The following is a 27,855-nucleotide window of genomic DNA, read 5'->3' on the forward strand; positions in this document are numbered from 1 at the left end:
ATTTTGTGTACCAACCTCTTGTGCGGCACGGTATCAAACGCTTTGGAAAAATCGAGATATACCACGTCCAATGACTCACCGTGGTCCAGCCTATAGCTTACCTCTTCATAAAAACTGATTAGATTGGTTTGACAGGAGCGATTTCTCATAAACCCATGCTGATATGGAGTTAAACAGTTATTCTCATTGAGATAATCCAGAATAACATCCCTCAGAAACCCTTCAAATATTTTACCAACAATAGAGGTTAGACTTACTGGCCTATAATTTCCAGGTTCACTTTTAGAGCCCTTTTTGAATATTGGCACCACATTTGCTATGCGCCAGTCCTGCGGAACAGACCCTGTCGCTATAGAGTCACTAAAAATAAGAAATAATGGTTTATCTATTACATTACTTAGTTCTCTTAGTACTCGTGGGTGTATGCCATCCGGACCCGGAGATTTATCTATTTTAATCTTATTTAGCCGGTTTCGCACCTCTTCTTGGGTTAGATTGGTGACCCTTAATATAGGGTTTTCATTGTTTCTTGGGATTTCACCTAGCATTTCATTTTCCACCGTGAATACCGTGGAGAAGAAGGTGTTTAATATGTTAGCTTTTTCCTCGTCATCTACAACCATTCTTTCCTCACTATTTTTTAAGGGGCCTACATTTTCAGTTTTTATTCTTTTACTATTGATATAGTTGAAGAACAGTTTGGGATTAGTTTTACTCTCCTTAGCAATGTGCTTCTCTGTTTCCTTTTTGGCAGCTTTAATTAGTTTTTTAGATAAAGTATTTTTCTCCCTATAGTTTTTTAGAGCTTCAATGGTGCCATCCTGCTTTAGTAGTGCAAATGCTTTCTTTTTACTGTTAATTGCCTGTCTTACTTCTTTGTTTAGCCACATTGGGTTTTTCCTATTTCTAGTCCTTTTATTCCCACAAGGTATAAACCGCTTACACTGCCTATTTAGGATGTTCTTAAACATTTCCCATTTATTATCTGTATTCTCATTTCTGAGGATATTGTCCCAGTCTACCAGATTAAGGGCATCTCTAAGCTGGTCAAACTTTGCCTTCCTAAAGTTCAGTGTTTTTGTGACTCCCTGACAAGTCCCCCTAGTGAAAGACAGGTGAAACTGTACAATATTGTGGTCGCTATTTCCTAGATGCCCGACCACCTGCAGATTTGTTATTCTGTCAGGTCTATTAGATAGTATTAGGTCTAAAAGTGCTGCTCCTCTGGTTGGATTCTGCACCAATTGTGAAAGATAATTTTTCTTGGTTATTAGCAGAAACCTGTTGCCTTTATGGGTTTCACAGGTTTCTGTTTCCCAGTTAATATCCGGGTAGTTAAAGTCCCCCATAACCAGGACCTCATTATGGGTTGCAGCTTCATCTATCTGCTTTAGAAGTAGACTTTCCATGCTTTCTGTTATATTTGGGGGTTTGTAACAGACCCCAATGAGAATTTTGTTACCATTTTTCCCTCCATGAATTTCAACCCATATGGACTCGACATCCTCATTCCCTTCGCTAATATCCTCCCTTAAAGTGGACTTTAGACAAGACTTTACATAGAGACAAACCCCTCCTCCTCTACGATTTTTACGATCCTTTCTAAACAGACTGTAACCCTGTAAGTTAACTGCCCAGTCATAGCTTTCATCTAACCATGTCTCGGTTATTCCCACTATGTCAAAGTTACCTGTAGATATTTCTGCTTCTAGTTCTTCCATCTTGTTTGTCAGGCTTCTGGCGTTTGCGAGCATGCAGTTTAGAGGATTTTGTTTTGTTCCAATCTCCTCACTGTGGATTGTTTTAGAAATGTTCTTACCTCCCTTCTGAATATGTTTTCCTGGGTCGTCTTTGTTCGAGTCTAATGTTTTTCTTCCCGTCCCCTCTTCTTCTAGTTTAACGCCCTCCTGATGAGTGTAGCGAGTCTTCTGGCGAATGTGTGTTTCCCAGGTTTGTTGAGGTGTAGTCCGTCTCTGGCGAGGAGTCCATCATACCAGTAATTCACACCGTGGTCCAGGAATCCAAATCCTTGTTGTCTGCACCATCGTCTTAGCCAGTTGTTTGCATCAAGGATCCTGTTCCATCTCCTGGTGCCATGCCCGTCTACTGGAAGGATAGAAGAAAAAACTACCTGTGCATCCAGTTCCTTTACTTTCTTCCCCAACTCTTCAAAGTCCTTGCAGATTGTCGGTAGGTCCTTCCTTGCCGTGTCATTGGTGCCAACATGTATCAGAAGAAATGGGTAGACGTCCTTGGAGCTGAAGAGCTTTGGTATCCTATCGGTCACATCCTTGATCATCGCACCTGGAAGGCAGCATACTTCTCTTGCAGTTATGTCCGGTCTGCAGATGGTTGCTTCTGTGCCTCTCAGTAGTGAGTCTCCCACCACCACCACTCTTCGTTGCTTCTTGGCTGTACTTTTTGCTGTCACTTGTTGCTGTGTGCCCTTTTCTTTTTTGCTTGCTGGTATTGCTTCATTCTTAGGTGTGTCATCTTCATCCTCTACAAAGATTTGATATCGGTTCTTCAGTTGTGTGGTTGGTGATTTCTCCATGGTCTTCTTGCTTCTTTTGGTCACATGCTTCCACTCATCTGCTTTTGGAGGTTCTCTGACACTTTTTTCACCTTCTGTGACCAGTAGAGATGCTTCTGTTCTGTCTAGAAAGTCTTCATTCTCTTTGATGAGTTTCAAAGTTGCTATTCTTTCTTCCAGACCCCGCACCTTTTCTTCTAAAAGGGCCACTAGTCTACACTTCTGACAGGTGAAATTGGATTCTTCTTCTGGTCGATCTGTGAACATGTAGCACATGCTGCAGCTCACCATGTAGGTTGTCACATCTGCCATGTTGCTCCTAGATCCTGCTGACTTGCTGTGTGTTTTCCTTCTTGTGTAATCTACTCAGCCAAGCTCTCTTGCAATAATGTCCTACAGGCAAAAATTCCTGGTTTGGTGATGCTTTCGAAGCAGCTGGTCCCGGCTGTACCCAACGATCTTCTAGCTTAGGGAGACTTCGCTTCTCCCAGAAGGCACCTGGAATATGCAAATTAGCCTCCTGAAGCTTGAATCCCTGGTTTGGTGATGCTTTCGAAGCAGCTGGTCCCGGCTGTACCCAACGATCTTCTAGCTTAGGGAGACTTCGCTTCTCCCAGAAGGCACCTGGAATATGCAAATTAGCCTCCTGAAGCTTGAATCCCTGGTTTGGTGATGCTTTCGAAGCAGCTGGTCCCGGCTGTACCCAACGATCTTCTAGCATAGGGAGACTTCGCTTCTCCCAGAAGGCACCTGGAATATGCAAATTAGCCTCCTGAAGCTTGAATCCCTCATTAGCCTCCTGAAGCTTGAATCCCTAAGCTAGAAGATCGTTGGGTACAGCCGGGACCAGCTGCTTCGAAAGCATCACCAAACCAGGGATTCAAGCTAGAGGAGGCTAATTTGCATATTCCAGGTTCCTTCTGGGAAAAGCAAGGAGTCTCCCTAAGCTAGAAGATCGTTGGGTACAGCCGGGACCAGCTGCTTCGAAAGCATCACCAAACCAGGAATTTTTGCCTGTAGGACATTATTGCAAGAGAGCTTGGCTGAGTAGATTACACAAGAAGGAAAACACACAGCAAGTCAGCAGGATCTAGGAGCAGCATGGCAGATGTGACAACCTACATGGTGAGCTGCAGCATGTGCTACATGTTCACAGATCGACCAGAAGAAGAATCCAATTTCACCTGTCAGAAGTGTAGACTAGTGGCCCTTTTAGAAGAAAAGGTGCGGGGTCTGGAAGAAAGAATAGCAACTTTGAAACTCATCAAAGAGAATGAAGACTTTCTAGACAGAACAGAAGCATCTCTACTGGTCACAGAAGGTGCAAAAAGTGTCAGAGAACCTCCAAAAGCAGATGAGTGGAAGCATGTGACCAAAAGAAGCAAGAAGACCATGGAGAAATCACCAACCACACAACTGAAGAACCGATATCAAATCTTTGTAGAGGATGAAGATGGCACACCTAAGAATGAAGCAATACCAGCAAGCAAAAAAGAAAAGGGCACACAGCAACAAGTGACAGCAAAAAGTACAGCCAAGAAGCAACGAAGAGTGGTGGTGGTGGGAGACTCACTACTGAGAGGCACCGAAGCAGCCATCTGCAGACCGGACATAACTGCAAGAGAAGTATGCTGCCTTCCAGGTGCGATGATCAAGGATGTGACCGATAGGATACCAAAGCTCTTCAGCTCCAAGGACGTCCACCCATTTCTTCTGATACATGTTGGCACCAATGACACGGCAAGGAAGGACCTACCGACAATCTGCAAGGACTTTGAAGAGTTGGGGAAGAAAGTAAAGGAACTGGATGCACAGGTAGTTTTTTCTTCTATCCTTCCAGTAGACGGGCATGGCACCAGGAGATGGAACAGGATCCTTGATGCAAACAACTGGCTAAGACGATGGTGCAGACAACAAGGATTTGGATTCCTGGACAACGGTGTGAATTACTGGTATGATGGACTCCTCGCCAGAGACGGACTACACCTCAACAAACCTGGGAAACACACATTCGCCAGAAGACTCGCTACACTCATCAGGAGGGCGTTAAACTAGAAGAAGAGGGGACGGGAAGAAAAACATTAGACTCGAACAAAGACGACCCAGGAAAACATACTCAGAAGGGAGGTAAGAACATTTCTAAAACAATCCACAGTGAGGAGATTGGAACAAAACAAAATCCTCTAAACTGCATGCTCGCAAACGCCAGAAGCCTGACAAACAAGATGGAAGAACTAGAAGCAGAAATATCTACAGGTAACTTTGACATAGTGGGAATAACCGAGACATGGTTAGATGAAAGCTATGACTGGGCAGTTAACTTACAGGGTTACAGTCTGTTTAGAAAGGATCGTAAAAATCGGAGAGGAGGAGGGGTTTGTCTCTATGTAAAGTCTTGTCTAAAGTCCACTTTAAGGGAGGATATTAGCGAAGGGAATGAGGATGTCGAGTCCATATGGGTTGAAATTCATGGAGGGAAAAATGGTAACAAAATTCTCATTGGGGTCTGTTACAAACCCCCAAATATAACAGAAAGCATGGAAAGTCTACTTCTAAAGCAGATAGATGAAGCTGCAACCCATAATGAGGTCCTGGTTATGGGGGACTTTAACTACCCGGATATTAACTGGGAAACAGAAACCTGTGAAACCCATAAAGGCAACAGGTTTCTGCTAATAACCAAGAAAAATTATCTTTCACAATTGGTGCAGAATCCAACCAGAGGAGCAGCACTTTTAGACCTAATACTATCTAATAGACCTGACAGAATAACAAATCTGCAGGTGGTTGGGCATTTAGGAAATAGCGACCACAATATTGTGCAGTTTCACCTGTCTTTCACTAGGGGGACTTGTCAGGGAGTCACAAAAACATTGAACTTTAGGAAGGCAAAGTTTGAACAGCTTAGAGATGCCCTTAATCTGGTAGACTGGGACAATAGCCTCAGAAATGAGAATACAGATAATAAATGGGAAATGTTTAAGAACATCCTAAATAGGCAGTGTAAGCGGTTTATACCTTGTGGGAATAAAAGGACTAGAAATAGGAAAAACCCAATGTGGCTAAACAAAGAAGTAAGACAGGCAATTAACAGTAAAAAGAAAGCATTTGCACTACTAAAGCAGGATGGCACCATTGAAGCTCTAAAAAACTATAGGGAGAAAAATACTTTATCTAAAAAACTAATTAAAGCTGCCAAAAAGGAAACAGAGAAGCACATTGCTAAGGAGAGTAAAACTAATCCCAAACTGTTCTTCAACTATATCAATAGTAAAAGAATAAAAACTGAAAATGTAGGCCCCTTAAAAAATAGTGAGGAAAGAATGGTTGTAGATGACGAGGAAAAAGCTAACATATTAAACACCTTCTTCTCCACGGTATTCACGGTGGAAAATGAAATGCTAGGTGAAATCCCAAGAAACAATGAAAACCCTATATTAAGGGTCACCAATCTAACCCAAGAAGAGGTGCGAAACCGGCTAAATAAGATTAAAATAGATAAATCTCCGGGTCCGGATGGCATACACCCACGAGTACTAAGAGAACTAAGTAATGTAATAGATAAACCATTATTTCTTATTTTTAGGGACTCTATAGCGACAGGGTCTGTTCCGCAGGACTGGCGCATAGCAAATGTGGTGCCAATATTCAAAAAGGGCTCTAAAAGTGAACCTGGAAATTATAGGCCAGTAAGTCTAACCTCTATTGTTGGTAAAATATTTGAAGGGTTTCTGAGGGATGTTATTCTGGATTATCTCAATGAGAATAACTGTTTAACTCCATATCAGCATGGGTTTATGAGAAATCGCTCCTGTCAAACCAATCTAATCAGTTTTTATGAAGAGGTAAGCTATAGACTGGACCACGGTGAGTCATTGGACGTGGTATATCTCGATTTTTCCAAAGCGTTTGATACCGTGCCGCACAAGAGGTTGGTACACAAAATGAGAATGCTTGGTCTGGGGGAAAATGTGTGTAAATGGGTTAGTAACTGGCTTAGTGATAGAAAGCAGAGGGTGGTTATAAATGGTATAGTCTCTAACTGGGTCGCTGTGACCAGTGGGGTACCGCAGGGGTCAGTATTGGGACCTGTTCTCTTCAACATATTCATTAATGATCTGGTAGAAGGTTTACACAGTAAAATATCGATATTTGCAGATGATACAAAACTATGTAAAGCAGTTAATACAAGAGAAGATAGTATTCTGCTACAGATGGATCTGGATAAGTTGGAAACTTGGGCTGAAAGGTGGCAGATGAGGTTTAACAATGATAAATGTAAGGTTATACACATGGGAAGAGGGAATCAATATCACCATTACACACTGAATGGGAAACCACTGGGTAAATCTGACAGGGAGAAGGACTTGGGGATCCTAGTTAATGATAAACTTACCTGGAGCAGCCAGTGCCAGGCAGCAGCTGCCAAGGCAAACAGGATCATGGGGTGCATTAAAAGAGGTCTGGATACACATGATGAGAGCATTATACTGCCTCTGTACAAATCCCTAGTTAGACCGCACATGGAGTACTGTGTCCAGTTTTGGGCACCGGTGCTCAGGAAGGATATAATGGAACTAGAGAGAGTACAAAGGAGTGCAACAAAATTAATAAAGGGGATGGGAGAACTACAATACCCAGATAGATTAGCGAAATTAGGATTATTTAGTCTAGAAAAAAGACGACTGAGGGGCGATCTAATAACCATGTATAAGTATATAAGGGACAATACAAATATCTCGCTGAGGATCTGTTTATACCAAGGAAGGTGACGGGCACAAGGGGGCATTCTTTGCGTCTGGAGGAGAGAAGGTTTTTCCACCAACATAGAAGAGGATTCTTTACTGTTAGGGCAGTGAGAATCTGGAATTGCTTGCCTGAGGAGGTGGTGATGGCGAACTCAGTCGAGGGGTTCAAGAGAGGCCTGGATGTCTTCCTGGAGCAGAACAATATTGTATCATACAATTATTAGGTTCTGTAGAAGGACGTAGATCTGGGGATTTATTATGATGGAATATAGGCTGAACTGGATGGACAAATGTCTTTTTTTCGGCCTTACTAACTATGTTACTATGTTACTATGTTACTATGTGATCTAATCTTCTTTTGTATTTGTATGATTTTTCGGTTTTCGGTTAAGATAAAGACCGTTGATAGAATCATTGGTTTTTCCTAATGTTTAGAGACATGCCCTTTTTCCAACATGCACTAATTTTAAATGTTGTCAAATGTACTTCACTTACTCTAAGGAAGCCTACTTAATCATGCTGAGTATGACTCAGCAGTATGAGTTCTTGAAAATCTTTTGATCTTATTCTTATAATTATGAAAACAGACAAAATTTGCATGTGCTTTCATCCCACTGCTGCCAGTATGATATGTGCTTGAAAATTGTTTTGAACTTACTCTTATGATTTTACTAACATACAAACTTACATGTGTTTTAATCTTCTTTTGTATTTGCTTAAGTGTTTTCTTTCTGGTTAAGATAAAAACAGTTGATAGAATTATTGTTTTTTTCCTAATATTTAGAGACATGTCTGTCATGATATGTACTTTTGCCCTGTCCTGTATTTGAATAATATGCCATTTGATGTATGTAACTGTTCTCTGGTTTCTATTAGCTGTAATTTATGTATTTTCTTGTGCAGGGAGTTCACCTGTAACAATATGTCTCCTTCCCCCAATACTTGCAGCCCTAAGCTATAATGTAATTAAGGTTTGTCAACACCACTAGTGAAGAATAGCCATTCTTTCTCACAGCAGGTGGCTAGTCATATGTACATACTTGATAGACTAAGAGGAGCCGACCAGTCTAGAATCTTCAGGTGGACCCAACCATTGAATAGAAGGTGTGACCCCTACCCCCCTTCATGGGCGGATCCCAGGAGCTCAGATAATACATTCTTATTTTTGAGATCAGATGTGAGTTGATCCTTAAAGGGGAAGGAGTGGGGATTCTTAGCTGAGGCAAGACCCCACGTCCATCTGTGACTGCGGAAGCGTACGGGATGAGACTTGAGCTGAGGACATATCTCGTCGTTCGTGAGATTGTTTTGGGATCCCTTGGACTCATGTGGACCATTGCTTTGTTAGCTGGCACAAGGATTATCTGGAGGTGCCCCCGAATCTGTTCTGTTGGACTCGTGGAAGGACTATTGTTTCGTTTATCAGGTGCGGGATTACTGGAAAGCACCTCCAGATCTGTTTATTTCCTTGGGCTTATTGTGGACTTCTGGTGGACTTGAAGGACATTATGGATATTTGATGTTGTATGCTCCCTGCTTTAATAAATCTCATTGGATCATCCCTCGGCCTGTTGTCCCTTCCTGCTCTGCTGTACACCCCGTCACAAACTGGTTGGCAGCAGTGGGATCAGAGCAGAAGGAATGGAGGACAAAGGCCCATCAACATTGGGAACCAGCACCGCAGAGTACAAGAGCTGGACTGCGATGAACCTACAAACAAAGGCCCATGAAGTAGGAGTCCGTTTTAAAGGACTCTCCAAGGAGCAGCTAATTGAGGCTTTGGAAGGAGTTCGCCTGCAAGATGACACTGAGGAAGGATCCTCACAGCAAATGGAGGAAAGACTGCAGCCGGAGGTAAATACCCAAAAAAGTCAGTGGGTTGTGTGGTACGAGGAGGAGTTGGCATTTCTGGGAGAAGAGGCCACCATAGACGATAAGAGGAAGGCCATTCACAGAGCTCAGGAGATGGCATTGCTGGAGCAGATCGCTTTGGAAGCAGCTAGAAGCTCCAGACAGACTGTAACCTCAGCACCCACCATGAGGGAACTCCCCAGAGTGTCCCACAAAGACTTTAAGCCCTTTAATGAGGCTGCAGGCGACATTGAGGGCTTCTTCCAGGACTTTGAGCATCAGTGTTGATTAATGGAAGTCCCGGAAAGGGAGCGAGTTCGACATCTTGTGGGGTTCTTAGAGGGTGGAGCTGCTGAAGCCTATAGAGCTATGGACCCTCGGGGGAACTGTGAGTATGCGGCGATTAAACAGACTATTCTAGAACATTATGCTATGTTAAACCTTGTTATCTTATTCTTATAATTATGCTAACATACAAAATTAGCATATGCTTTAATCCCACTGCTGCCAGTATTATGCGGTCTTGAAATGTTTTTGTACTTATTCTTATGATTTTGCTAACATGCAAATTAACATGTGATTTAATCTTTTGTATTTGTATAATTTTGCGGTTTTCAGTTAAGATAAGGAATCGTAAAAATCATGCTGTTAAAGGTAGCATGGCCGAGTGGTCTAAGGCGCTGGACTTAGGCTCCAGTCTCTTTGGAGGCGTGGGTTCAAATCCCACTGCTGCCAGTGTATTTCTACTTTGAAACTTTTTAGCTTATATTTATGATTTTGCTAATAGAAAAATTAGCATGTGTTTTATTATTTTGTATTTGTATGAGTCCATGCTTTGCTGTTTTGCAAAAGACAGTAGATAGAATCATTGCTTTTTGCTTAGAGACCTATCCATTTTCCACCTTGAAGAAGTTAAAATGTAGGAAAATTCACTAAACTTACTCTAAGGAAGCTGTTTTTATGTAGTATATTAGGGTAGCATGGCCGAGCGGTCTAAGGCGCTGGATTAAGGCTCCAGTCTCTTCAGAGGCGTGGGTTCAAATCCCACTGCTGCCAGTAGGTCTTCAGAACATTTTGATCTAATTCAAATGATTTTGTATTTGCATGAGTGTGTGGGTTTCTGTTTAGGAAAAGACAGTTGATAGAATCATTGTTTTTTCCTATTGTTTAGAGACTTAACCATTTTACAACAGACCTGTAGGTTTAAATCCCACTGCTGCCAGTAGTAAGAGTTCCTTAAAACCTTTTTATCTTATTCTTATACATACGCTAATATACAAAATTAGCATATGCTTTAATCCCACTGCTGCCAGTATTATGCGGTCTTGAAATGTTTTTGTACTTATTCTTATGATTTTGCTAACATGCAAATTAACATGTGATTTAATCTTTTGTATTTGTATAATTTTGTGGTTTTCAGTTAAGATAAGGAATCTTAAAAGTCATGCTGCTAAAGGTAGCATGGCCGAGTGGTCTAAGGCGCTGGATTAAGGCTCCAGTATCTTCAGAGGCGTGGGTTCAAATCCCACTGCTGCCAGTAGGTCTTCAGAACCTTTTGATCTAATTCTTATGATTTTGTATTTGCATGAGTGTGTGGATTTCTGCTTAGGAAAAGACAGTTGATAGAATCATTGGTTTTTCCTATTGTTTAGAGACTTAACCATTTTACAACAGACCTGTAGGTTCAAATCCCACTGCTGCCAGTAGTAAGAGTTCCTTAAAACCTTTTTATCTTATTCTTATAACTATGCTAACATACAAAATTAGCATATGCTTTAATCCCACTGCTGCCAGTATTATGAGGTCTTGAAATGTTTTTGTACTTATTCTTATGATTTTGCTAACATGCAAATTAGCATGTGAATCCCTGTGAAAACCAGGGATTCAAGCTTCAGGAGGCTAATTTGCATATTCCAGGTGCCTTCTGGGAGAAGCGAAGTCTCCCTAAGCTAGAAGATTGTTGGGTACAGCCGGGACCAGCTGCTTCGAAAGCATCACCAAACCAGGGATTCAAGCTTCAGGAGGCTAATTTGCATATTCCAGGTGCCTTCTGGGAGAAGCGAAGTCTCCCTAAGCTAGAAGATCGTTGGGTACAGCCGGGACCAGCTGCTTCGAAAGCATCACCAAACCAGGGATTCAAGCTTCAGGAGGCTAATTTGCATATTCCAGGTGCCTTCTGGGAGAAGCGAAGTCTCCCTAAGCTAGAAGATCGTTGGGTACAGCCGGGACCAGCTGCTTCGAAAGCATCACCAAACCAGGGATTCAAGCTAGAGGAGGCTAATTTGCATATTCCAGGTTCCTTCTGGGAAAAGCAAGGAGTCTCCCTAAGCTAGAAGATCGTTGGGTACAGCCGGGACCAGCTGCTTCGAAAGCATCACCAAACCGCGCGCCTTACGCCGCGCGAATTTTTGCCTGTAGGACATTATTGCAAGAGAGCTTGGCTGAGTAGATTACACAAGAAGGAAAACACACAGCAAGTCAGCAGGATCTAGGAGCAACATGGCAGATGTGACAACCTACATGGTGAGCTGCAGCATGTGCTACATGTTCACAGATCGACCAGAAGAAGAATCCAATTTCACCTGTCAGAAGTGTAGACTAGTGGCCCTTTTAGAAGAAAAGGTGCGGGGTCTGGAAGAAAGAATAGCAACTTTGAAACTCATCAAAGAGAATGAAGACTTTCTAGACAGAACAGAAGCATCTCTACTGGTCACAGAAGGTGCAAAAAGTGTCAGAGAACCTCCAAAAGCAGATGAGTGGAAGCATGTGACCAAAAGAAGCAAGAAGACCATGGAGAAATCACCAACCACACAACTGAAGAACCGATATCAAATCTTTGTAGAGGATGAAGATGGCACACCTAAGAATGAAGCAATACCAGCAAGCAAAAAAGAAAAGGGCACACAGCAACAAGTGACAGCAAAAAGTACAGCCAAGAAGCAACGAAGAGTGGTGGTGGTGGGAGACTCACTACTGAGAGGCACCGAAGCAGCCATCTGCAGACCGGACATAACTGCAAGAGAAGTATGCTGCCTTCCAGGTGCGATGATCAAGGATGTGACCGATAGGATACCAAAGCTCTTCAGCTCCAAGGACGTCCACCCATTTCTTCTGATACATGTTGGCACCAATGACACGGCAAGGAAGGACCTACCGACAATCTGCAAGGACTTTGAAGAGTTGGGGAAGAAAGTAAAGGAACTGGATGCACAGGTAGTTTTTTCTTCTATCCTTCCAGTAGACGGGCATGGCACCAGGAGATGGAACAGGATCCTTGATGCAAACAACTGGCTAAGACGATGGTGCAGACAACAAGGATTTGGATTCCTGGACAACGGTGTGAATTACTGGTATGATGGACTCCTCGCCAGAGACGGACTACACCTCAACAAACCTGGGAAACACACATTCGCCAGAAGACTCGCTACACTCATCAGGAGGGCGTTAAACTAGAAGAAGAGGGGACGGGAAGAAAAACATTAGACTCGAACAAAGACGACCCAGGAAAACATACTCAGAAGGGAGGTAAGAACATTTCTAAAACAATCCACAGTGAGGAGATTGGAACAAAACAAAATCCTCTAAACTGCATGCTCGCAAACGCCAGAAGCCTGACAAACAAGATGGAAGAACTAGAAGCAGAAATATCTACAGGTAACTTTGACATAGTGGGAATAACCGAGACATGGTTAGATGAAAGCTATGACTGGGCAGTTAACTTACAGGGTTACAGTCTGTTTAGAAAGGATCGTAAAAATCGGAGAGGAGGAGGGGTTTGTCTCTATGTAAAGTCTTGTCTAAAGTCCACTTTAAGGGAGGATATTAGCGAAGGGAATGAGGATGTCGAGTCCATATGGGTTGAAATTCATGGAGGGAAAAATGGTAACAAAATTCTCATTGGGGTCTGTTACAAACCCCCAAATATAACAGAAAGCATGGAAAGTCTACTTCTAAAGCAGATAGATGAAGCTGCAACCCATAATGAGGTCCTGGTTATGGGGGACTTTAACTACCCGGATATTAACTGGGAAACAGAAACCTGTGAAACCCATAAAGGCAACAGGTTTCTGCTAATAACCAAGAAAAATTATCTTTCACAATTGGTGCAGAATCCAACCAGAGGAGCAGCACTTTTAGACCTAATACTATCTAATAGACCTGACAGAATAACAAATCTGCAGGTGGTTGGGCATTTAGGAAATAGCGACCACAATATTGTGCAGTTTCACCTGTCTTTCACTAGGGGGACTTGTCAGGGAGTCACAAAAACATTGAACTTTAGGAAGGCAAAGTTTGAACAGCTTAGAGATGCCCTTAATCTGGTAGACTGGGACAATATCCTCAGAAATGAGAATACAGATAATAAATGGGAAATGTTTAAGAACATCCTAAATAGGCAGTGTAAGCGGTTTATACCTTGTGGGAATAAAAGGACTAGAAATAGGAAAAACCCAATGTGGCTAAACAAAGAAGTAAGACAGGCAATTAACAGTAAAAAGAAAGCATTTGCACTACTAAAGCAGGATGGCACCATTGAAGCTCTAAAAAACTATAGGGAGAAAAATACTTTATCTAAAAAACTAATTAAAGCTGCCAAAAAGGAAACAGAGAAGCACATTGCTAAGGAGAGTAAAACTAATCCCAAACTGTTCTTCAACTATATCAATAGTAAAAGAATAAAAACTGAAAATGTAGGCCCCTTAAAAAATAGTGAGGAAAGAATGGTTGTAGATGACGAGGAAAAAGCTAACATATTAAACACCTTCTTCTCCACGGTATTCACGGTGGAAAATGAAATGCTAGGTGAAATCCCAAGAAACAATGAAAACCCTATATTAAGGGTCACCAATCTAACCCAAGAAGAGGTGCGAAACCGGCTAAATAAGATTAAAATAGATAAATCTCCGGGTCCGGATGGCATACACCCACGAGTACTAAGAGAACTAAGTAATGTAATAGATAAACCATTATTTCTTATTTTTAGGGACTCTATAGCGACAGGGTCTGTTCCGCAGGACTGGCGCATAGCAAATGTGGTGCCAATATTCAAAAAGGGCTCTAAAAGTGAACCTGGAAATTATAGGCCAGTAAGTCTAACCTCTATTGTTGGTAAAATATTTGAAGGGTTTCTGAGGGATGTTATTCTGGATTATCTCAATGAGAATAACTGTTTAACTCCATATCAGCATGGGTTTATGAGAAATCGCTCCTGTCAAACCAATCTAATCAGTTTTTATGAAGAGGTAAGCTATAGACTGGACCACGGTGAGTCATTGGACGTGGTATATCTCGATTTTTCCAAAGCGTTTGATACCGTGCCGCACAAGAGGTTGCTACACAAAATGAGAATGCTTGGTCTGGGGGAAAATGTGTGTAAATGGGTTAGTAACTGGCTTAGTGATAGAAAGCAGAGGGTGGTTATAAATGGTATAGTCTCTAACTGGGTCGCTGTGACCAGTGGGGTACCGCAGGGGTCAGTATTGGGACCTGTTCTCTTCAACATATTCATTAATGATCTGGTAGAAGGTTTACACAGTAAAATATCGATATTTGCAGATGATACAAAACTATGTAAAGCAGTTAATACAAGAGAAGATAGTATTCTGCTACAGATGGATCTGGATAAGTTGGAAACTTGGGCTGAAAGGTGGCAGATGAGGTTTAACAATGATAAATGTAAGGTTATACACATGGGAAGAGGGAATCAATATCACCATTACACACTGAACGGGAAACCACTGGGTAAATCTGACAGGGAGAAGGACTTGGGGATCCTAGTTAATGATAAACTTACCTGGAGCAGCCAGTGCCAGGCAGCAGCTGCCAAGGCAAACAGGATCATGGGGTGCATTAAAAGAGGTCTGGATACACATGATGAGAGCATTATACTGCCTCTGTACAAATCCCTAGTTAGACCGCACATGGAGTACTGTGTCCAGTTTTGGGCACCGGTGCTCAGGAAGGATATAATGGAACTAGAGAGAGTACAAAGGAGTGCAACAAAATTAATAAAGGGGATGGGAGAACTACAATACCCAGAAAGATTAGCGAAATTAGGATTATTTAGTCTAGAAAAAAGACGACTGAGGGGCGATCTAATAACCATGTATAAGTATATAAGGGGACAATACAAATATCTCGCTGAGGATCTGTTTATACCAAGGAAGGTGACGGGCACAAGGGGGCATTCTTTGCGTCTGGAGGAGAGAAGGTTTTTCCACCAACATAGAAGAGGATTCTTTACTGTTAGGGCAGTGAGAATCTGGAATTGCTTGCCTGAGGAGGTGGTGATGGCGAACTCAGTCGAGGGGTTCAAGAGAGGCCTGGATGTCTTCCTGGAGCAGAACAATATTGTATCATACAATTATTAGGTTCTGTAGAAGGACGTAGATCTGGGGATTTATTATGATGGAATATAGGCTGAACTGGATGGACAAATGTCTTTTTTTCGGCCTTACTAACTATGTTACTATGTTACTATGTTACTATGTGATCTAATCTTCTTTTGTATTTGTATGATTTTTCGGTTTTCGGTTAAGATAAAGACCGTTGATAGAATCATTGGTTTTTCCTAATGTTTAGAGACATGCCCTTTTTCCAACATGCACTAATTTTAAATGTTGTCAAATGTACTTCACTTACTCTAAGGAAGCCTACTTAATCATGCTGAGTATGACTCAGCAGTATGAGTTCTTGAAAATCTTTTGATCTTATTCTTATAATTATGAAAACAGACAAAATTTGCATGTGCTTTCATCCCACTGCTGCCAGTATGATATGTGCTTGAAAATTGTTTTGAACTTACTCTTATGATTTTACTAACATACAAACTTACATGTGTTTTAATCTTCTTTTGTATTTGCTTAAGTGTTTTCTTTCTGGTTAAGATAAAAACAGTTGATAGAATTATTGTTTTTTTCCTAATATTTAGAGACATGTCTGTCATGATATGTACTTTTGCCCTGTCCTGTATTTGAATAATATGCCATTTGATGTATGTAACTGTTCTCTGGTTTCTATTAGCTGTAATTTATGTATTTTCTTGTGCAGGGAGTTCACCTGTAACAATATGTCTCCTTCCCCCAATACTTGCAGCCCTAAGCTATAATGTAATTAAGGTTTGTCAACACCACTAGTGAAGAATAGCCATTCTTTCTCACAGCAGGTGGCTAGTCATATGTACATACTTGATAGACTAAGAGGAGCCGACCAGTCTAGAATCTTCAGGTGGACCCAACCATTGAATAGAAGGTGTGACCCCTACCCCCCTTCATGGGCGGATCCCAGGAGCTCAGATAATACATTCTTATTTTTGAGATCAGATGTGAGTTGATCCTTAAAGGGGAAGGAGTGGGGATTCTTAGCTGAGGCAAGACCCCACGTCCATCTGTGACTGCGGAAGCGTACGGGATGAGACTTGAGCTGAGGACATATCTCGTCGTTCGTGAGATTGTTTTGGGATCCCTTGGACTCATGTGGACCATTGCTTTGTTAGCTGGCACAAGGATTATCTGGAGGTGCCCCCGAATCTGTTCTGTTGGACTCGTGGAAGGACTATTGTTTCGTTTATCAGGTGCGGGATTACTGGAAAGCACCTCCAGATCTGTTTATTTCCTTGGGCTTATTGTGGACTTCTGGTGGACTTGAAGGACATTATGGATATTTGATGTTGTATGCTCCCTGCTTTAATAAATCTCATTGGATCATCCCTCGGCCTGTTGTCCCTTCCTGCTCTGCTGTACACCCCGTCACAAACTGGTTGGCAGCAGTGGGATCAGAGCAGAAGGAATGGAGGACAAAGGCCCATCAACATTGGGAACCACCACCGCAGAGTACAAGAGCTGGACTGCGATGAACCTACAAACAAAGGCCCATGAAGTAGGAGTCCGTTTTAAAGGACTCTCCAAGGAGCAGCTAATTGAGGCTTTGGAAGGAGTTCGCCTGCAAGATGACACTGAGGAAGGATCCTCACAGCAAATGGAGGAAAGACTGCAGCCGGAGGTAAATACCCAAAAAAGTCAGTGGGTTGTGTGGTACGAGGAGGAGTTGGCATTTCTGGGAGAAGAGGCCACCATAGACGATAAGAGGAAGGCCATTCACAGAGCTCAGGAGATGGCATTGCTGGAGCAGATCGCTTTGGAAGCAGCTAGAAGCTCCAGACAGACTGTAACCTCAGCACCCACCATGAGGGAACTCCCCAGAGTGTCCCACAAAGACTTTAAGCCCTTTAATGAGGCTGCAGGCGACATTGAGGGCTTCTTCCAGGACTTTGAGCATCAGTGTTGATTAATGGAAGTCCCGGAAAGGGAGCGAGTTCGACATCTTGTGGGGTTCTTAGAGGGTGGAGCTGCTGAAGCCTATAGAGCTATGGACCCTCGGGGGAACTGTGAGTATGCGGCGATTAAACAGACTATTCTAGAACATTATGCTATGTTAAACCTTGTTATCTTATTCTTATAATTATGCTAACATACAAAATTAGCATATGCTTTAATCCCACTGCTGCCAGTATTATGCGGTCTTGAAATGTTTTTGTACTTATTCTTATGATTTTGCTAACATGCAAATTAACATGTGATTTAATCTTTTGTAGTTGTATAATTTTGCGGTTTTCAGTTAAGATAAGGAATCGTAAAAATCATGCTGTTAAAGGTAGCATGGCCGAGTGGTCTAAGGCGCTGGACTTAGGCTCCAGTCTCTTTGGAGGCGTGGGTTCAAATCCCACTGCTGCCAGTGTATTTCTACTTTGAAACTTTTTAGCTTATATTTATGATTTTGCTAATAGAAAAATTAGCATGTGTTTTATTATTTTGTATTTGTATGAGTCCATGCTTTGCTGTTTTGCAAAAGACAGTAGATAGAATCATTGCTTTTTGCTTAGAGACCTATCCATTTTCCACCTTGAAGAAGTTAAAATGTAGGAAAATTCACTAAACTTACTCTAAGGAAGCTTTTTTCATGTAGTATATTAGGGTAGCATGGCCGAGCGGTCTAAGGCGCTGGATTAAGGCTCCAGTCTCTTCAGAGGCGTGGGTTCAAATCCCACTGCTGCCAGTAGGTCTTTAGAACATTTTGATCTAATTCAAATGATTTTGTATTTGCATGAGTGTGTGGGTTTCTGTTTAGGAAAAGACAGTTGATAGAATCATTGTTTTTTCCTATTGTTTAGAGACTTAACCATTTTACAACAGACCTGTAGGTTTAAATCCCACTGCTGCCAGTAGTAAGAGTTCCTTAAAACCTTTTTATCTTATTCTTATACATACGCTAACATACAAAATTAACATATGCTTTAATCCCACTGCTGCCAGTATTATGCGGTCTTGAAATGTTTTTGTACTTATTCTTATGATTTTGCTAACATGCAAATTAACATGTGATTTAATCTTTTGTATTTGTATAATTTAGTGGTTTTCAGTTAAGATAAGGAATCTTAAAAATCATGCTGCTAAAGGTAGCATGGCCGAGCGGTCTAAGGCACTGGATTAAGGCTCCAGTCTCTTCAGAGGCGTTGGTTCAAATCCCACTGCTGCCAGTAGGTCTTCAGAACATTTTGATCTAATTCTTATGATTTTGTATTTGCATGAGTGTGTGGATTTCTGTTTAGGAAAAGACAGTTGATAGAATCATTGGTTTTTCCTATTGTTTAGAGACTTAACCATTTTACAACAGACCTGTAGGTTCAAATCCCACTGCTGCCAGTAGTAAGAGTTCCTTAAAACCTTTTTATCTTATTCTTATAACTATGCTAACATACAAAATTAGCATATGCTTTAATCCCACTGCTGCCAGTATTATGAGGTCTTGAAATGTTTTTGTACTTATTCTTATGATTTTGCTAACATGCAAATTAGCATGTGATCTAATCTTCTTTTGTATTTGTATGATTTTTCGGTTTTCAGTTAAGATAAAGACCGTTGATAGAATCATTGGTTTTTCCTAATGTTTAGAGACATGCCCTTTTTCCAACATGCACTAATTTTAAATGTTGTCAAATGTACTTCACTTACTCTAAGGAAGCCTACTTAATCATGCTGAGTATGACTCAGCAGTATGAGTTCTTGAAAATCTTTTGATCTTACATAGTAACATAGTAACATAGTTAGTAAGGCCGAAAAAAGACATTTGTCCATCCAGTTCAGCCTATATTCCATCATAATAAATACCCAGATCTACGTCCTTCTACAGAACCTAATAATTGTATGATACAATATTGTTCTGCTCCAGGAAGACATCCAGGCCTCTCTTGAACCCCTCGACTGAGTTTGCCATCACCACCTCCTCAGGCAAGCAATTCCAGATTCTCACTGCCCTAACAGTAAAGAATCCTCTTCTATGTTGGTGGAAAAACCTTCTCTCCTCCAGACGCAAAGAATGCCCCCTTGTGCCCGTCACCTTCCTTGGTATAAACAGATCCTCAGCGAGATATTTGTATTGTCCCCTTATATACTTATACATGGTTATTAGATCGCCCCTCAGTCGTCTTTTTTCTAGACTAAATAATCCTAATTTCGCTAATCTATCTGGGTATTGTAGTTCTCCCATCCCCTTTATTAATTTTGTTGCCCTCCTTTGTACTCTCTCTAGTTCCATTATATCCTTCCTGAGCACCGGTGCCCAAAACTGGACACAGTACTCCATGTGCGGTCTAACTAGGGATTTGTACAGAGGCAGTATAATGCTCTCATCATGTGTATCCAGACCTCTTTTAATGCACCCCATGATCCTGTTTGCCTTGGCAGCTGCTGCCTGGCACTGGCTGCTCCAGGTAAGTTTATCATTAACTAGGATCCCCAAGTCCTTCTCCCTGTCAGATTTACCCAGTGGTTTCCCGTTCAGTGTGTAATGGTGATATTGATTCCCTCTTCCCATGTGTATAACCTTACATTTATCATTGTTAAACCTCATCTGCCACCTTTCAGCCCAAGTTTCCAACTTATCCAGATCCATCTGTAGCAGAATACTATCTTCTCTTGTATTAACTGCTTTACATAGTTTTGTATCATCTGCAAATATCGATATTTTACTGTGTAAACCTTCTACCAGATCATTATCTTATTCTTATAATTATGAAAACAGACAAAATTTGCATGTGCTTTCATCCCACTGCTGCCAGTATGATATGTGCTTGAAAATTGTTTTGAACTTACTCTTATGATTTTACTAACATACAAACTTACATGTGTTTTAATCTTCTTTTGTATTTGCTTAAGTGTTTTCTTTCTGGTTAAGATAAAAACAGTTGATAGAATTATTGTTTTTTTCCTAATATTTAGAGACATGTCTGTCATGATATGTACTTTTGCCCTGTCCTGTATTTGAATAATATGCCATTTGATGTATGTAACTGTTCTCTGGTTTCTATTAGCTGTAATTTATGTATTTTCTTGTGCTGGGAGTTCACCTGTAACAATATGTCTCCTTCCCCCAATACTTGCAGCCCTAAGCTATAATGTAATTAAGGTTTGTCAACACCACTAGTGAAGAATAGCCATTCTTTCTCACAGCAGGTGGCTAGTCATATGTACATACTTGATAGACTAAGAGGAGCCGACCAGTCTAGAATCTTCAGGTGGACCCAACCATTGAATAGAAGGTGTGACCCCTACCCCCCTTCATGGGCGGATCCCAGGAGCTCAGATAATCCATTCTTATTTTTGAGATCAGATGTGAGTTGATCCTTAAAGGGGAAGGAGTGGGGATTCTTAGCTGAGGCAAGACCCCACGTCCATCTGTGACTGCGGAAGCGTACGGGATGAGACTTGAGCTGAGGACATATCTCGTCGTTCGTGAGATTGTTTTGGGATCCCTTGGACTCATGTGGACCATTGCTTTGTTAGCTGGCACAAGGATTATCTGGAGGTGCCCCCGAATCTGTTCTGTTGGACTCGTGGAAGGACTATTGTTTCGTTTATCAGGTGCGGGATTACTGGAAAGCACCTCCAGATCTGTTTATTTCCTTGGGCTTATTGTGGACTTCTGGTGGACTTGAAGGACATTATGGATATTTGATGTTGTATGCTCCCTGCTTTAATAAATCTCATTGGATCATCCCTCGGCCTGTTGTCCCTTCTTGCTCTGCTGTACACCCCGTCACAAACTGGTTGGCAGCAGTGGGATCAGAGCAGAAGGAATGGAGGACAAAGGCCCATCAACATTGGGAACCAGCACCACAGAGTACAAGAGCTGGACTGCGATGAACCTACAAACAAAGGCCCATGAAGTAGGAGTCCGTTTTAAAGGACTCTCCAAGGAGCAGCTAATTGAGGCTTTGGAAGGAGTTCGCCTGCAAGATGACACTGAGGAAGGATCCTCACAGCAAATGGAGGAAAGACTGCAGCCGGAGGTAAATACCCAAAAAAGTCAGTGGGTTGTGTGGTACGAGGAGGAGTTGGCATTTCTGGGAGAAGAGGCCACCATAGACGATAAGAGGAAGGCCATTCACAGAGCTCAGGAGATGGCATTGCTGGAGCAGATCGCTTTGGAAGCAGCTAGAAGCTCCAGACAGACTGTAACCTCAGCACCCACCATGAGGGAACTCCCCAGAGTGTCCCACAAAGACTTTAAGCCCTTTAATGAGGCTGCAGGCGACATTGAGGGCTTCTTCCAGGACTTTGAGCATCAGTGTTGATTAATGGAAGTCCCGGAAAGGGAGCGAGTTCGACATCTTGTGGGGTTCTTAGAGGGTGGAGCTGCTGAAGCCTATAGAGCTATGGACCCTCAGGGGAACTGTGAGTATGCGGCGATTAAACAGACTATTCTAGGACATTATGCTATGTTAAACCTTGTTATCTTATTCTTATAATTATGCTAACATACAAAATTAGCATATGCTTTAATCCCACTGCTGCCAGTATTATGCGGTCTTGAAATGTTTTTGTACTTATTCTTATGATTTTGCTAACATGCAAATTAACGTGATTTAATCTTTTGTATTTGTATAATTTTGCGGTTTTCAGTTAAGATAAGGAATCGTAAAAATCATGCTGTTAAAGGTAGCATGGCCGAGTGGTCTAAGGCGCTGGAATTAGGCTCCAGTCTCTTTGGAGGCGTGGGTTCAAATCCCACTGCTGCCAGTGTATTTCTACTTTGAAACTTTTTAGCTTATATTTATGATTTTGCTAATAGAAAAATTAGCATGTGTTTTATTATTTTGTATTTGTATGAGTCCATGCTTTGCTGTTTTGCAAAAGACAGTAGATAGAATCATTGCTTTTTGCTTAGAGACCTATCCATTTTCCACCTTGAAGAAGTTAAAATGTAGGAAAATTCACTAAACTTACTCTAAGGAAGCTGTTTTTATGTAGTATATTAGGGTAGCATGGCCGAGCGGTCTAAGGCGCTGGATTAAGGCTCCAGTCTCTTCAGAGGCGTGGGTTCAAATCCCACTGCTGCCAGTAGGTCTTCAGAACATTTTGATCTAATTCAAATGATTTTGTATTTGCATGAGTGTGTGGGTTTCTGTTTAGGAAAAGACAGTTGATAGAATCATTGTTTTTTCCTATTGTTTAGAGACTTAACCATTTTACAACAGACCTGTAGGTTTAAATCCCACTGCTGCCAGTAGTAAGAGTTCCTTAAAACCTTTTTATCTTATTCTTATACATACGCTAATATACAAAATTAGCATATGCTTTAATCCCACTGCTGCCAGTATTATGCGGTCTTGAAATGTTTTTGTACTTATTCTTATGATTTTGCTAACATGCAAATTAACATGTGATTTAATCTTTTGTATTTGTATAATTTTGTGGTTTTCAGTTAAGATAAGGAATCTTAAAAGTCATGCTGCTAAAGGTAGCATGGCCGAGCGGTCTAAGGCGCTGGATTAAGGCTCCAGTCTCTTCAGAGGCGTGGGTTCAAATCCCACTGCTGCCAGTAGGTCTTCAGAACCTTTTGATCTAATTCTTATGATTTTGTATTTGCATGAGTGTGTGGATTTCTGTTTAGGAAAAGACAGTTGATAGAATCATTGGTTTTTCCTATTGTTTAGAGACTTAACCATTTTACAACAGACCTGTAGGTTCAAATCCCACTGCTGCCAGTAGTAAGAGTTCCTTAAAACCTTTTTATCTTATTCTTATAACTATGCTAACATACAAAATTAGCATATGCTTTAATCCCACTGCTGCCAGTATTATGAGGTCTTGAAATGTTTTTGTACTTATTCTTATGATTTTGCTAACATGCAAATTAGCATGTGATCTAATCTTCTTTTGTATTTGTATGATTTTTCGGTTTTCGGTTAAGATAAAGACCGTTGATAGAATCATTGGTTTTTCCTAATGTTTAGAGACATGCCCTTTTTCCAACATGCACTAATTTTAAATGTTGTCAAATGTACTTCACTTACTCTAAGGAAGCCTACTTAATCATGCTGAGTATGACTCAGCAGTATGAGTTCTTGAAAATCTTTTGATCTTATTCTTATAATTATGAAAACAGACAAAATTTGCATGTGCTTCCATCCCACTGCTGCCAGTATGATATGTGCTTGAAAATTGTTTTGAACTTACTCTTATGATTTTACTAACATACAAACTTACATGTGTTTTAATCTTCTTTTGTATTTGCTTAAGTGTTTTCTTTCTGGTTAAGATAAAAACAGTTGATAGAATTATTGTTTTTTTCCTAATATTTAGAGACATGTCTGTCATGATATGTACTTTTGCCCTGTCCTGTATTTGAATAATATGCCATTTGATGTATGTAACTGTTCTCTGGTTTCTATTATCTGTAATTTATGTATTTTCTTGTGCAGGGAGTTCACCTGTAACAATATGTCTCCTTCCCCCAATACTTGCAGCCCTAAGCTATAATGTAATTAAGGTTTGTCAACACCACTAGTGAAGAATAGCCATTCTTTCTCACAGCAGGTGGCTAGTCATATGTACATACTAGATAGACTAAGAGGAGCCGACCAGTCTAGAATCTTCAGGTGGACCCAACCATTGAATAGAAGGTGTGACCCCTACCCCCCTTCATGGGCGGATCCCAGGAGCTCAGATAATCCATTCTTATTTTTGAGATCAGATGTGAGTTGATCCTTAAAGGGGAAGGAGTGGGGATTCTTAGCTGAGGCAAGACCCCACGTCCATCTGTGACTGCGGAAGCGTACGGGATGAGACTTGAGCTGAGGACATATCTCGTCGTTCGTGAGATTGTTTTGGGATCCCTTGGACTCATGTGGACTATTGCTTTGTTAGCTGGCACAAGGATTATCTGGAGGTGCCCCCGAATCTGTTCTGTTGGACTCGTGGAAGGACTATTGTTTCGTTTATCGGGTGCGGGATTACTGGAAAGCACCTCCAGATCTGTTTATTTACTTGGGCTTATTGTGGACTTCTGGTGGACTTGAAGGACATTATGGATATTTGATGTTGTATGCTCCCTGCTTTAATAAATCTCATTGGATCATCCCTCGGCCTGTTGTCCCTTCCTGCTCTGCTGTACACCCCGTCACAAACTGGTTGGCAGCAGTGGGATCAGAGCAGAAGGAATGGAGGACAAAGGCCCATCAACATTGGGAACCAGCACCGCAGAGTACAAGAGCTGGACTGCGATGAACCTACAAACAAAGGCCCATGAAGTAGGAGTCCATTTTAAAGGACTCTCCAAGGAGCAGCTAATTGAGGCTTTGGAAGGAGTTCGCCTGCAAGATGACACTGAGGAAGGATCCTCACAGCAAATGGAGGAAAGACTGCAGCCGGAGGTAAATACCCAAAAAAGTCAGTGGGTTGTGTGGTACGAGGAGGAGTTGGCATTTCTGGGAGAAGAGGCCACCATAGACGATAAGAGGAAGGCCATTCACAGAGCTCAGGAGATGGCATTGCTGGAGCAGATCGCTTTGGAAGCAGCTAGAAGCTCCAGACAGACTGTAACCTCAGCACCCACCATGAGGGAACTCCCCAGAGTGTCCCACAAAGACTTTAAGCCCTTTAATGAGGCTGCAGGCGACATTGAGGGCTTCTTCCAGGACTTTGAGCATCAGTGTTGATTAATGGAAGTCCCGGAAAGGGAGCGAGTTCGACATCTTGTGGGGTTCTTAGAGGGTGGAGCTGCTGAAGCCTATAGAGCTATGGACCCTCAGGGGAACTGTGAGTATGCGGCGATTAAACAGACTATTCTAGGACATTATGCTATGTTAAACCTTGTTATCTTATTCTTATAATTATGCTAACATACAAAATTAGCATATGCTTTAATCCCACTGCTGCCAGTATTATGCAGTCTTGAAATGTTTTTGTACTTATTCTTATGATTTTGCTAACATGCAAATTAACGTGATTTAATCTTTTGTATTTGTATAATTTTGCGGTTTTCAGTTAAGATAAGGAATCGTAAAAATCATGCTGTGAAAGGTAGCATGGCCGAGTGGTCTAAGGCGCTGGAATTAGGCTCCAGTCTCTTTGGAGGCGTGGGTTCAAATCCCACTGCTGCCAGTGTATTTCTACTTTGAAACTTTTTAGCTTATATTTATGATTTTGCTAATAGAAAAATTAGCATGTGTTTTATTATTTTGTATTTGTATGAGTCCATGCTTTGCTGTTTTGCAAAAGACAGTAGATAGAATCATTGCTTTTTCCTTTTTGCTTAGAGACCTATCCATTTTCCACCTTGAAGAAGTTAAAATGTAGGAAAATTCACTAAACTTACTCTAAGGAAGCTTTTTTCATGTAGTATATTAAGGTAGCATGGCCGAGCGGTCTAAGGCGCTGGATTAAGGCTCCAGTCTCTTCAGAGGCGTGGGTTCAAATCCCACTGCTGCCAGTAGGTCTTCAGAACATTTTGATCTAATTCAAATGATTTTGTATTTGCATGAGTGTGTGGGTTTCTGTTTAGGAAAAGACAGTTGATAGAATCATTGGTTTTTCCTATTGTTTAGAGACTTAACCATTTTACAACAGACCTGTAGGTTTAAATCCCACTGCTGCCAGTAGTAAGAGTTCCTTAAAACCTTTTTATCTTATTCTTATACATACGCTAATATACAAAATTAGCATATGCTTTAATCCCACTGCTGCCAGTATTATGCGGTCTTGAAATGTTTTTGTACTTATTCTTATGATTTTGCTAACATGCAAATTAACATGTGATTTAATCTTTTGTATTTGTATAATTTTGTGGTTTTCAGTTAAGATAAGGAATCTTAAAAGTCATGCTGCTAAAGGTAGCATGGCCGAGCGGTCTAAGGCGCTGGATTAAGGCTCCAGTCTCTTCAGAGGCGTGGGTTCAAATCCCACTGCTGCCAGTAGGTCTTTAGAACCTTTTGATCTAATTCTTATGATTTTGTATTTGCATGAGTGTGTGGATTTCTGTTTAGGAAAAGACAGTTGATAGAATCATTGGTTTTTCCTATTGTTTAGAGACTTAACCATTTTACAACAGACCTGTAGGTTCAAATCCCACTGCTGCCAGTAATAAGAGTTCCTTAAAACCTTTTTATCTTATTCTTATAACTATGCTAACATACAAAATTAGCATATGCTTTAATCCCACTGCTGCCAGTATTATGAGGTCTTGAAATGTTTTTGTACTTATTCTTATGATTTTGCTAACATGCAAATTAGCATGTGATCTAATCTTCTTTTGTATTTGTATGATTTTTCGGTTTTCGGTTAAGATAAAGACCGTTGATAGAATCATTGGTTTTTCCTAATGTTTAGAGACATGCCCTTTTTCCAACATGCACTAATTTTAAATGTTGTCAAATGTACTTCACTTACTCTAAGGAAGCCTACTTAATCATGCTGAGTATGACTCAGCAGTATGAGTTCTTGAAAATCTTTTGATCTTATTCTTATAATTATGAAAACAGACAAAATTTGCATGTGCTTTCATCCCACTGCTGCCAGTATGATATGTGCTTGAAAATTGTTTTGAACTTACTCTTATGATTTTACTAACATACAAACTTACATGTGTTTTAATCTTCTTTTGTATTTGCTTAAGTGTTTTCTTTCTGGTTAAGATAAAAACAGTTGATAGAATTATTGTTTTTTTCCTAATATTTAGAGACATGTCTGTCATGATATGTACTTTTGCCCTGTCCTGTATTTGAATAATATGCCATTTGATGTATGTAACTGTTCTCTGGTTTCTATTAGCTGTAATTTATGTATTTTCTTGTGCAGGGAGTTCACCTGTAACAATATGTCTCCTTCCCCCAATACTTGCAGCCCTAAGCTATAATGTAATTAAGGTTTGTCAACACCACTAGTGAAGAATAGCCATTCTTTCTCACAGCAGGTGGCTAGTCATATGTACATACTAGATAGACTAAGAGAAGCCGACCAGTCTAGAATCTTCAGGTGGACCCAACCATTGAATAGAAGGTGTGACTCCTACCCCCCTTCATGGGCGGATCCCAGGAGCTCAGATAATCCATTCTTATTTTTGAGATCAGATGTGAGTTGATCCTTAAAGGGGAAGGAGTGGGGATTCTTAGCTGAGGCAAGACCCTACGTCCATCTGTGACTGCGGAAGCGTACGGGATGAGACTTGAGCTGAGGACATATCTCGTCGTTCGTGAGATTGTTTTGGGATCCCTTGGACTCATGTGGACTATTGCTTTGTTAGCTGGCACAAGGATTATCTGGAGGTGCCCCCGAATCTGTTCTGTTGGACTCGTGGAAGGACTATTGTTTCGTTTATCGGGTGCGGGATTACTGGAAAGCACCTCCAGATCTGTTTATTTACTTGGGCTTATTGTGGACTTCTGGT

General features: G+C 41.2%; 10 non-coding genes across 10 annotated transcripts; all 10 read left to right on the top strand.

The window, feature by feature from the left end:
• Window positions 1–9,785: 9,785 nt before the first annotated feature.
• Window positions 9,786–9,867, top strand: TRNAL-UAG (transfer RNA leucine (anticodon UAG)). The gene has a single exon. It is a non-coding gene; the product is annotated as a tRNA-Leu (tRNA).
• A 239-nt stretch (window positions 9,868–10,106) lies between these two features.
• TRNAL-AAG (transfer RNA leucine (anticodon AAG)) lies at window positions 10,107–10,188 on the top strand. Its single transcript has one exon. It is a non-coding gene; the product is annotated as a tRNA-Leu (tRNA).
• Window positions 10,189–17,783: 7,595 nt separating this feature from the next.
• Window positions 17,784–17,865, top strand: TRNAL-UAG (transfer RNA leucine (anticodon UAG)). The gene has a single exon. It is a non-coding gene; the product is annotated as a tRNA-Leu (tRNA).
• A 239-nt stretch (window positions 17,866–18,104) lies between these two features.
• Window positions 18,105–18,186, top strand: TRNAL-AAG (transfer RNA leucine (anticodon AAG)). The gene has a single exon. It is a non-coding gene; the product is annotated as a tRNA-Leu (tRNA).
• A 3,940-nt stretch (window positions 18,187–22,126) lies between these two features.
• On the top strand, window positions 22,127–22,208 carry TRNAL-UAG (transfer RNA leucine (anticodon UAG)). Its single transcript has one exon. It is a non-coding gene; the product is annotated as a tRNA-Leu (tRNA).
• Window positions 22,209–22,447: 239 nt separating this feature from the next.
• Window positions 22,448–22,529, top strand: TRNAL-AAG (transfer RNA leucine (anticodon AAG)). The gene has a single exon. It is a non-coding gene; the product is annotated as a tRNA-Leu (tRNA).
• A 399-nt stretch (window positions 22,530–22,928) lies between these two features.
• Window positions 22,929–23,010, top strand: TRNAL-AAG (transfer RNA leucine (anticodon AAG)). Its single transcript has one exon. It is a non-coding gene; the product is annotated as a tRNA-Leu (tRNA).
• A 2,482-nt stretch (window positions 23,011–25,492) lies between these two features.
• On the top strand, window positions 25,493–25,574 carry TRNAL-UAG (transfer RNA leucine (anticodon UAG)). The gene has a single exon. It is a non-coding gene; the product is annotated as a tRNA-Leu (tRNA).
• Window positions 25,575–25,820: 246 nt separating this feature from the next.
• TRNAL-AAG (transfer RNA leucine (anticodon AAG)) lies at window positions 25,821–25,902 on the top strand. The gene has a single exon. It is a non-coding gene; the product is annotated as a tRNA-Leu (tRNA).
• Window positions 25,903–26,301: 399 nt separating this feature from the next.
• Window positions 26,302–26,383, top strand: TRNAL-AAG (transfer RNA leucine (anticodon AAG)). The gene has a single exon. It is a non-coding gene; the product is annotated as a tRNA-Leu (tRNA).
• Window positions 26,384–27,855: the final 1,472 nt, after the last annotated feature.

The sequence above is a fragment of the Ranitomeya imitator genome, chromosome 4 (genome assembly GCF_032444005.1).
Source record: "Ranitomeya imitator isolate aRanImi1 chromosome 4, aRanImi1.pri, whole genome shotgun sequence".
In the NCBI taxonomy this organism is placed as follows: Eukaryota; Metazoa; Chordata; class Amphibia; order Anura; family Dendrobatidae; genus Ranitomeya; species Ranitomeya imitator.